An 11,804-nucleotide genomic window follows, 5' to 3' on the forward strand; every position below is an offset into this window, starting at 1 on the left:
CTTGTATAGCTTTTACTATAATTTTATTATGCATTTTAAGAAAGTTACTTTATAATTTATTCTTTATAATAAGGATTATTTAACTTATTATATTATCTAATGTCTAGACATATGTACATTTTTAGTCATTATTTCATTATTGATTTTTAACTTTATTGCTTGATGGAGAAATAGTATGCACATTGTGGGTATTTTGAATATTTATTTAGATTTCCTTTTTAAGTTATGTCTTAAGCTAATGTCAAACATTTAGAAAGTTTTTTTAAAAGCAGGGGGACCTGGCTGGAAACTCAGTTGATTGGAATGTCATCCCACATGAGGGTTGCTGGTTCGATCCTGGGTCAGGGCACATGCAGGAGTCAACCAATACATAAATGAGTAGAAAAACAAAAATGATGTTTCTCTCTCTCTCTCTAGAAAAATCAATAAAAGAAACAAATAAAAAGAACCTAACAGTATGAAAAAAAATCACACAGGATCTCTGTACTTTGGCCAAGATACATTTTTATGCTTAGTTTAATATCTAGGTTTTTTTAAATGATGGAGTATTAATTTATTGATTCAGTCAATAAATCTCTGTACATCACCAATAACCTGACATTATTGGAATTTCCCTGATTAAAACAAAAATCTTCTACTTCATGTATGGCAGAATTTAGTATTTATTTATGCTAAGTAATATTAATATCCATTTATGATAAATAATATTAATGACATAAAATTCCAAAAAGGTTCCTACTAATGTTATGGGTTTTATGCTCCTGTTTTTTACTTTGCAATACAAACATTTTCTAGAAGGGTGAGTCAGTGAATCACTAATAACCTCAAGGAAAATTTATTTAGCTGGTCCTTTCTTCATTGACTAGTTTAAGAAGATGAAATCATGAGGAAACTGGACTCTAGGGAAATAAAAACCTATGAGAAGGTAGGGAACAGTGAAATTAAATTTTGCCAGATGTACAGTCTATAGTATTAAGTAATTATTACATTGAAATTTGAGTACTTGTAAATATTATCCAGAAATTTCTGTATCAGATCTCATCCTATATGAGAAAAAAAGTCCCTTACTCAATAAATTTGGCTTACTTTGTACTTAATAATTCTATTATTTGCTTAGTGGCCCTCTATTGTCAATGTCTAACAATGTCTGTATTCTTTAACATCAACACTGAGGAAATACCTTCTCTGTAAGGGAGTGTGGGGTGCTGAGCTTATGATAGTTTCCATGCTGCCTTACACAGAAGCAGGAGTGGATGAGATAACAGAAGGAAAAAAGCATTCAAATAAATGCTGTGAGTGGTTAACTGGTGCAGTGGAGAGCTAACTAATGTGTAAGTATGCAAGTGCTCCTTACTCTGGCCTCCACCTCATTGCTTAGTGCTTGCTTGGTTCTCCCAAAGCCAATGCTAATTAACAGGACAGCACCAAGACTAATATGTACAGCATAAACTTCCCTAAATGAAGGTGAGAATTACAGTAGCCTGTATTTACATGGAGAGGAAATGGCAGGGTTTGAGAAATTTGCTCTAAGAGCCAAGGTTAACATCCTAGTACTCCCATAGGATGGATGCCGGTAGGCTTGCTGGAGAAGCACACCTTCCTGTTCTTGGGTTGCTAGGTCCCTTCTACTTTTTCCTCCCCCCCCCCCCCACTTCTGGAGACTCAGGAAATTTTCATGCCACATCATTATAAACTTCAAGTCTGGAACTTTTCTGATTATTAAATACAAGACTAAGAATCAAAGGTCAAAATATAGGCATTTCATCCCACTGAAAGTCTAGCACTGTGGTTAATTTCTCAATTGTATTTTATATCTGTGATTGCCTGTCAAATCTGAAGGAAAGATAAATTTAGGGGAAAATGGCAATCTTAAAATTTTTTATTGATTGATTTGAGAGAGAGAGATAGAGAGATTGGTTTGTTGTTTTACTTATTTGATTGATTCTTGTATTCATTGTTTGATTCTTGTATGTAACCTGGCCGGGATCAAACCCACAACCGTGGCATATGGGGCAACACTGTAACTGACCAAGCCACCCAGCCAGGGGAACAGGCTTTTTCTGAATGATAGAAAAAACTAGGAAATGTAGTGAAAGCATTTGGTGAGCGGTAACAATCTCTTTTTTCCTATGTGTTTCCATTTAATTGCCTGAGAGACAAAGAAGCTCAGGAAGGTAAACCAAGACATGGAAAGGAAACAGTAAGAACACAGCACATTGGAGTGATGTCTCTGAAATTTACTTCCAAAGCTTTTGTCCCAGGAGAATGAACATCTTAGTCCTAGTGATAGAACCTCTTACAGTTCTTTGGTAATTTCATCTAAGACTTGGCAGAGGTTTGATGGTGACTCTGTCTAAACGAGAGATGGGGTATTAGTGCACATGTTTTATTTCTTAATGATTTGGTAAAGAAAATGTACAAATGTATGGCTGGAATAAAAGAAATTGGTTTCAGTTGGCTCTTTGCAATGACCAGACTTCCAAACTATTCTTTATCCTTAGCCAGACTAACATCTGGAAAATACAAATGTAATCATGCCTTTTCCTAAGACTCTTCAATGTTTTTGTATTGCATCCAGAATAAAACCCAAACTCCTTACCAGGGACTGCAATCCTATACAGATTGAGTCCTGGGTCCTCTCCAATCTCATTCCCTACCTCCATTCTCACACATTATCTCCAGGCACTCTGCTCTCATTTCATGTTCTTCAAGCCATTAAACCAGCCTCACCTCGGGGCCTTGGAACATGCTGCTCTCTTAGTGCATACAGTTTTCACTTTCTTTCTTATGCGTGAGAGCATCTCTTTTTGAAGATGCTGGTCTCACACTCTCCTCTGATAGACCTCTCTCCCTCCACCCTGTAGGAACATCCCTCCCACACCCTGTGGATTTCCTGCACTGCCCTCTACTTAGACTTGCCATGCCTTCCTCTCACTTTGGAACCCTCTAGTTGTTAGTTCAGCTTTCCCTTTGTCCATCTCCCTCTGTAGATTACATGCACTGCAAGGCGTTAAGAACTACTTGACTTGCTAGTCCTTACAAGATACTGAATGGAAAAAAGAAAAAAAAAGTGGAAAAAAACAACCAAAATCTGGACACTGATATCTTGCCTGTCTTAGATAGACAGAAACACCCTGCCTTGTGGTTAATCATGGGTTTTCATATCTTTGCACTCAGCCTCTTTTCTAATCATTTTATCTCAGGGTCTGGGTTTCTGCCTCTGAGATGGCTCCTTCTTTTACAAAGCGTAGGAGACTAGAGTCTTGAGGGGAGGGCCCAGGTATTTGTTGGTGATGTGATATGATGCTTCCTAAGAGTTTCACCTATACTTTCTCTGCACAAAGGAAAAGGTAGAAACAGTGGAGTGGCTGTGCCTATGCTGTGACTCTTTGCAATCCCCATTTACAGTCTGTAACTGGAGAGGAGATAGAAAATATCCTGTAGTTACTAAACCAAGGTTCTTCTCTCATGGAGTCCAGTAGTTTAAACTAGGCTCTGGCTTCCTCACATCTACAGTGAGACCTGCACGAGCTGTCATTATCTCATTCTCCTTGTTAAGGAACGGAGACATCAACATTTCCAAATCTAAGCAAATCTTTACTGCAAACAGACAATTATTAAATAAAGAAAAATTACACATATCTAAGGTGTCCCCATGCAGGCAAATATTATGAGAGGGACTCACAGAATTTTAACCAGTCAGCTTGGGGAGGAAGATCTCAATCACTGAGTATTCCAATTTCAGTTAAATATATGTTTAACTTATATGGCTTAGAAATGATTCAGTTTTGTTTTTGCCTAATTTGACAGGATAATGTTCTTTGAATAAAGTTATATTATCTACATCTTCCTGAGTCAATTTTGGCTATCTTATTTTTACTAGAATATCATTTATTTAATTCATGATTTCAAACATATTTACAAAAATGATAATATGAGCTCGTTCAAGTCATTGAACATTTTTAAATTTAGGTTTATAGGGGTATAATATAGTAAAATCACCCTTTTTTTAGGTAAACCATTTAATAAGTTTAGGGAAACATATACAGTTATGTAACTACAGCCTCACTGAAGAGGGAACATTCTCACCACCTCTACCCTTCCAACAACCCTCACAGACACTGATCTGATCTCTGTTTTGCTTTTTTTCAGACTGTCACAGTATTGTTGCTTTTATCTTTACTGGATTTTTCTTTTGCTTACCTTAGTTTTTGAAACTGTTGATATTCTAATTGTTTTGGATTCAAAACCTAATATTATGTTTTCAAATTTTATTATTTAGTAATTGGAGATGTATGAAGGAAGCCTTTCCTTTCTCTGCATCCCACATTTTGTTAAAGGAAATACTATTATTAGCCAATATTTTGTTACTTTGCATTTTATTTCTTCTTGGATTAAAGATGTTTTTAATTTCAAGCATTGTTTTACATTTTTAATATTAAGTTCTAATTTTATTGCCTTATCCGTATTGGTGTTATTTATGCTTTGTAGATTTTATTAAAGTTCTTTGTCATATGTTATGCATAAACTTTGAGACAAGTTACTTATATCCTTTAAATTGCGGTTCTTAGCCTGACCAGGCAGTGGCACAGTGGAGAGAGCGTCGGACTTGGATGTGGAAGACTCAGGTTCGAGACCCCCAAGGTAGCCAGCTTGAGTGTGGGCTCATCTGGTTTGAGCAAAGCTCACCAGCTTGGACCCAAGGTCGCTGGCTTGAGCAAGGGGTTACTCGGTCTACTGAGGGCCTAAGGTGTCGCAATAAAAAACTGATGATTGATGCTCAACTAAGGTGTTACAATGAAAAAGTGGTGATTGATGCTTCTCATCTCTCTGTTCCTGTCTGTCTGACAAAATTGGGGTTCTTAATATGGATAACAGCATTAAAATTTTTAATTCTACAACCTTAGTCTCCACCTCGAAGCCGCACCAGCCCCTTTCCTGCCAGGGTTGCGAAGGTGCCTGGGTGGTGATGTAGTGGAGGGAGATCACATGGGGGGAGGGGGGGAGCGGGGGCGGCGGCCGGTCTTCCAGCACCTGGCTGAGTGCAGTGCCCAGGCCGCTGTGTCTCTCAGCCTCCTGCTCGCACCACACAGGGTTTATGGGATCACATAAACAAAAGCACAGTGGAGTTTTATGAGTCAACATATGTTATTGTCCTTATTCCTTCAGTGGTTATTACAGTAATTTTCTTCTTCTTCTGGCTTTTCATGAAAGAAACATTATATGATAAAATTCATGCAAAACAGAAAAGAGAACAAAAGCTTATTTCTATCAAAACAGATAAAAAGAAGGCAGAAAACAACAAGAATAAAAAACAAAATCCAGAAGGGAAACCAAGCACCCAGTTCTGAGAGTATGCCCCGGGACTTGAAGGAACCTGACGCTGCAGCTTAGAAAGTGAGCAGCTAGTACCTGTGCAGCTGAAAGCGGCAGAAAGCTCGAGTACTGTGAGACAGATTGAACAAGGAAGAGAAACACAGCCTGTCCTAGAAGAGCAGGTCATCAAAGAGTGATGCACCAAAGGTTCCAGGCAATAGAGTAGAACCTGTCCAGATTCTGAAACAGCCCATGCCACCCTCCCCTCTGAAGCAGCTGCCTCAAAAAGGAAACCAGGAAAAAAAATCTAAAAATGGGAACGATGATCAGGATACAAAAGTAGAAGCTTATGGTACTTTCAAAAAAGCAGGAAACAGCCTGACCAGTGGTGGTGCAGTGGATAAAGTGTGGACCCCTGAAGTCCCAAGCTGGAAAACTAGAGGTCTGGTCTTCAGCCAGTTTTACCCACTTGAGTGCAGGGCTGCTGGCTTGAGGGGAGGGTGGGTGGGTGGGGGTCACTACTATGATCTCAAGGTCTCTGACTTGAGCCCAAGGTTGCTGGCTTGAGCAATGGGTCACTGACCCTCAGTGAAGGCATTTGTGAGAAGTAATCAATGAACAACTAAAGTAAGGCAACTAGAGTTGATACTTCTCATCTCTCTTCCTTTCTCTCTCTCAAAATAAGATAAATTTCAAAAGCAAGAATCATTACCTCTCCACCAAGAGACTAAACAAGAATGTGGATCAGGAAAGAGAAAAACTTCATCAAAGAAGCAGAAGACAGAGATGTCTTGGTAGGTGGATTCCTTATTTATGCAACTACTTATATTCCTTTGATGGATAATGCAGACTCAAGTCCTGTGGTGGATCAGAGAGGGGTTATTGATCTGATTAAACCTAACCAAGTAGAAGGAATCCAGGAAATGGGGCTAAAAACCTGAAGATGGAAACCGACAAAGAAAATGCTGGCATGAAATTTAAAGGTTTTCTTCTGTCCTTGAAGTCTATGATAGTTCTGAAGATGAGGCCCTTTGTGTTTTAGACCTGCTCAAGGAGAAGTCTGGTGTGATACAGGATGCCTTGAAGAAGTTGAGTAAAGGTAAATTGACTGCAGTTGCCCATCAGCTTCAAGAAAAAGACAAATTACTCGCTGCTGTGAAGGAAGATGCTGCTGTTACGAAGGATGGATGAAAGCAGTTAAATCAGGAAATGGTGACAGAGAGAAGCAGCAGCAATGCGGTTATAGCAAGGATGAAAGATCAGATTGGAACATTAGGAAAGGAACATAATGTGTTTCAAAACAAAATGTGTGTCAGCTATCAAGAGACTCAACACATGCTGGTGAAAAGTTCCAGCAAGTTCATGAGCTGATGAAGGCAGAGGTAGCTCATTTGAAGCAGGAAAATGGCACCAAGAGATGCTGTCAGCAACATTACAAGCTAACCAGAAGTCAAGCAGCCTAAGAACTAAATAAACTGTAGGATTGTGCTTGGTGGGTGGACAGCTCACTGCAAAAGCCGGGAAGCTGCAGCAGGAGGAAGTCCAAAAGGAGAATGCTGAGCAAGCAGTTCCTCACCTGAAGGTTCAACTGCTAGAAGCTGAGAGAGGGTGGGAGGAAGCCCAGAGTTATATCAGGAAGCAAACAGCAGAGCAAGAGGCAGCACAGCAAGGTTTATAGAGTGATTTGTGGTTAAAGAAAATGAAGTACACAGTTGGCGGAGTAGGCTTACTGATAGCTTGGTATCAAAACAACAATGGGAGCAAAGACTAATGCAGTTAATGGAATTGGAGCAAAAAATGGTGAACAAAGAAGAGTCTCTAAAAATATAAGTTCAGGATATTTTGGATCAGAATGAGGGTCTGAAAGCTCAAATTCAACAATTCCATTCCCATGTAGCAGCTTCAGTTCTAGCAGAAGAATTACATCAAGTGAGTGCAGAAAAGGATAAGCAGATAGAACAGACTAAAGATTCTTTAGCAAATGAATATGATCATTGAACAAGTAAAGAGGAGGAACTTAAGGGTACACAATATATGAATTTCTTGTTAAAAGCTGAGGTACAAAAATTACAGGCCCTGGCAAATGAACAGGCTGCTGCTGCTCATAAATGGGAGAAAATGTAGAAGAGTGTTCAGGTTAAGGATAATGAGATAAGATTGCTGACAAGCAGCTACCACATGAAATTCAAACAAAATAGAATTTAAGTTTCTAAGTGACCAAATCAAAGCATCCCAATTAGAAGTTCAGAACCGGCTGAAGACAAGATGGTGCTGGAGTAGGCGGACGTACCAACATCCACCTCCCAGAACCAAAGTGGATTACAAAATAATTTTAAGAACTATCATCTGGAAAAACCAACTTTGGACTAAACTAAGAGGACTCTTCAACCAAGGAACACTGAAGAAGCCACACCAAGACTGCTTAGTGTATCCCAAGGCAGTAAGAGATCCCAAGAGTGTATCTCTTTACCAAGCCACAATTGCAGAGCTCCAAGGAAAAGCAACCTGGTCCCATCTCTCCAGGCAGAGGAGAACATAAGCTCCATCTCCATACATGCTACAGATGGCTTTTCCAGTCTACCTGAATTATTACCAGCTAGAGGCAGCCGTCATTGGGACTTGGACATGAGCCGCAAAGTATAGAATTGTGACAACAATTCCAGTGCCATGCTGACTTTTCCTGGACGTGGACTTTTCCTGGACTCCTGCTCCCTGTGACAGCTCCTAACAGACTGAACTGGTGTTGGGTTGCATTTTTCAGGGATTTGGCATGGTGTTGGGGCCAACTTGGACTTGGTGAACATGTTAAGGACACTACTTTTTTGTGGATTCTTGCTGTATTGGCCAAGAGTTTGCTTAAAGGCTTTAATCACTGTAAAAAAAATAGAAAACTGGATAAAGAAGATGTGGCATATATACATCATGGTATACTATTCAGCCATAAGAAATGATGGCATCGGATCACTTACAACAAAATGGTGGGATCTTGATAACATTATACAGAGTGAAATAAGTAAATCAGAAAAAAACAAGAACTGCAGGATTCCACACATTGGTGGGACATAAAAACGAGACTAAGAGACATGGTCAAGAGTGTGGTGGTTACAGGGGGCAGGGGGAGGGAAGGAGGGAGAGGGGGAGGGGAGGGGCATAAAGAAAACTAGATAGAAGGTGATGGAGAACAATCTGACTTTGTGTGATGGGTATGCAACAGAATTGAATGACAAGATAACCTGCACATGTTTTTCTTGAATATATGTACCCTGATTTATTGATGTCACCCCATTAACATTAATAAAAATTTATTTATTAAAAAGAAAAAGAAGTTCAGTATCTACAGACACTTGTTTCTGAACAGCCTAATAAAGATGTTGTGGAACAAATGGAAAAATGCATTCAGGGAAAAGATAAGAAGTTGAAGACTGTAAAGAATTACCTGAAACTGAACTTATTTGAGTGGCCACTACAGAAGAGGAACTGAATGCAATAAGAACGGAAAATTCATCTCTAGTGGAAGAAGTTCAAGATTTGAAGGCTAAGCAGAATGATCAGGTTTCTTCTGCATCTCTAGTTGAAGAACTCAAGAAAGTGATCCATGAAAAAGATGGAAAGAGCAAGTCTGTGGAAGAGCTTCTGGAAGCTGAACTTCTCAAAGTTGCTAATAAGGAGAAAACTATTCAGGATTTGAATCAGGAAGTAGAGCCTCTAAAAGTCAGGATTCTCAGAACTCATTAAAAAGAAGAAGGAACTGGTGAATACAATGAAGACTGTTTTAGAAGGAGAGGGGGAGAGCTAACCATTAGAGGGAAATAGTTACAGGATGTTCAGGTAGAAAACGACACTTCATGTTCAGGAGGTAATACAACATAACTTGAAAGAATATGTTCTGCATCCTGATTTGAAGAACTTGAAGCTGTGTTGAATGAAAAAGGAAAAGAAAATTAAGAGAGTGGGAAGTATGCTAAAAGAGAGCTAGAGTGACCTTTCTAGTGAAACAAAGCTGCTACAGGAGGTACAAGATGAAAACAAATTGTTTAAATCCCAAAATGAGCACCTTAAGTAACAGAACTGCCTATGGGAATCTTCTTTTTCCTTGCATGAAGAACTGTTAAAAGTAATTTCGGAGAAAGAAAAACAAATGACTTTTCTCCAGAATGAGTTAGATTCTTTGAAGGATGCTGTTGAACACCAGAGGAAGAAAAAACAATGACTTCGGGAGAGAGCCTGGGAAGCATTGGCATCAACTGAAAAGTGCTGCAGGACAAAATGAACAAGACCATCATGGAAAGACATGTGAAAGCTACTGAGCTGGGAGCCGAAGATGTTTGCAAAAGAAATTATTTCCAAAGGTATCTGTCCTTTCTCATTTGAATTGTAGTGAATGGATCTGAAAAGAAGTAGCGCGTGGATCTGAATAGAAGGCAAAGGAACGTGTCACTGGAACTTCTGGTTCAGAGGAAGTTAAGGTTCTAGAGAGCAAGTTTGAAGAAGCCTATGAAATGCACAAATTGTTATGGCTTGAGTGTGAAAAATATAAATCCAGCCTTGCAAAAGCAGAAGGAACTTTGCAGAAGGAACTTTACAAAAGCTACAGAGAAGTGTGGAGCAAGAAGAAAATAACTGGAAAATTAAGGTTGATGAATCATAAAAATTTTAAACAGATGCAATTGTCATTTCCATCTTCAGAACAAGAGCTAGAGTTGATTAAGAAGAGAAAATAAAGACATTGAAAATCTGAGAAGAGAATGAGAGAATTTGGAAATGAAACTAGAGAAGGCAGAAATTTAATGATCTACCTATGTCATAGAAAGTTTAAAACACAGTTAAATGAAACACTCATAAAACTTAGAACTGAACAAAGTGAAAGACAGATGGTAGCTGGTGACATGCATAAGGCTCTGCTGGATCTTATCTATTAAAAAATAGAAGCTGCTGGAGACACTACTGCTATTGAAAATAAAGATGCTTCCCCAGAAACAGAGTCTTCTGAGAAGGAGACGACGTCAGTAAGTCTAGGTCAGAATGTAAGACAGTTACAACAGCTGCTTCCAGCAATAAATCAAAAGCTCACAAAAGGAGAAAGGACACTACCCGGTGTTAAAATGAAGTAATTGGGAAACTGTTCATTCACAGATAACAGGAGGCATGTACTATACGTATTTCACCAAATTAAAGCTTTATTTATGTTTTCACACTTTCCACTTCAGCAGAAACACTGAATAGACGGTTGTCTTTTCTAATCCTAGTTAGATACTGATTGTAGGTGTTTGGGTTTTTCAGCTTTGTTTGGATCTAGTTCTGAAATGAGAGAAGGACATTATAACATCTATATCTCCCCAGCTGTGAGAGTCCATGCCACGGCAGAGCAGGGAGTGTGGGGAAGTGGCTGGAAACGTCCTCATGAGACAAGGAGGATGAGGGAACTATCAGGATTAATACTTAGTATTGTCTGGTCCAATCTCCACTATCTGGCTGTGTTACTTTGCTCGGCTGCCATAACATAGTACCACAAATCAGGAGACTTAAACAACAGAAATGTATTTTCTCACAGTCCTGGAGGCCCTAAATCCAAAATCAAAGTGGGTTTCTTCTGAAGCACCTCTCCTTGGCCGTCTTCTCCCTGTGTTTTCAGACTGTGTCTGTGTCCAAATTTTCTCTTTTAATAGGGACACCACTTGAGCCAGATTAGGGCCCATCACAATGACCTCAATATTAATTATCTCTTTAAGGACCCTGCCTCCAAATGTTGCCAGCGGAAATGGGGTCCTTTCATGGAGTCGCAAGGGAAGCGTTTCTGAGGACCTATGCCTGGGAGGATGAGGGTTACAGTAAGATTTATTGGGGTTGAAATAGAGGGCTGTGCCCAGGTTCTTGATGTCTCACTTTCATCTGTCTTGCTGTGGGAAAAACCCAACTTTATCCTCATTACGCTCAGAACAAAGGCCAGTGTCCAAAAATTCTGTGCCTTGCAAATGCTTAGCCCAGTTCAGCCTTTGTTCTTGCCCTACTGGCTGTGCTTTGATTGGCATACCTAGGCTCCTGTTTGGAGCCTGTACTTGGAGTCCACTCTGCCACAAACCAGCATGGCTAGAAATTCCTGGTCCTGAGTGGAAATGGTGTAGGATTAAGAAAATAGGTTTAGAGAAAAAGGATGGGCTCAGGAGGCCTCTGCAATGCTGATGGCAAGAACAGAGCTTGCTTAACACCCGCTTCCTGCTTTATTTATAGGGCAAAGTAAGGCTATTAGCAAATCAAAGAGATCTCTGATCACATTTCCAAAGCAACCCAAGTATTCTACCAAGTGCAGAAAACCCCCACCATACATAACATCTTAGCTTCACAAGACAAAGGATAAAAGAAACTTGCCTCTAGTCTTTTTGGGGGACATGGGGGGCAGGATGAGTATACACAATCCAGCATCATAGCAAAATAACCTTTAGCAACTTCACAGAACAAGTGAGGTGGGGGGTTGGGCAGACTGTCAGCTT

At 39.6% G+C, this 11,804-nt stretch overlaps 1 pseudogene; it reads left to right on the forward strand.

The window, feature by feature from the left end:
- Window positions 1-1,567: 1,567 nt before the first annotated feature.
- On the forward strand, window positions 1,568-10,422 carry LOC136377197 (kinectin-like; annotated as a pseudogene).
- Window positions 10,423-11,804: the final 1,382 nt, after the last annotated feature.

Source organism: Saccopteryx leptura, chromosome 6 (assembly GCF_036850995.1).
Source record: "Saccopteryx leptura isolate mSacLep1 chromosome 6, mSacLep1_pri_phased_curated, whole genome shotgun sequence".
NCBI classification, from domain to species: domain Eukaryota; kingdom Metazoa; phylum Chordata; class Mammalia; order Chiroptera; family Emballonuridae; genus Saccopteryx; species Saccopteryx leptura.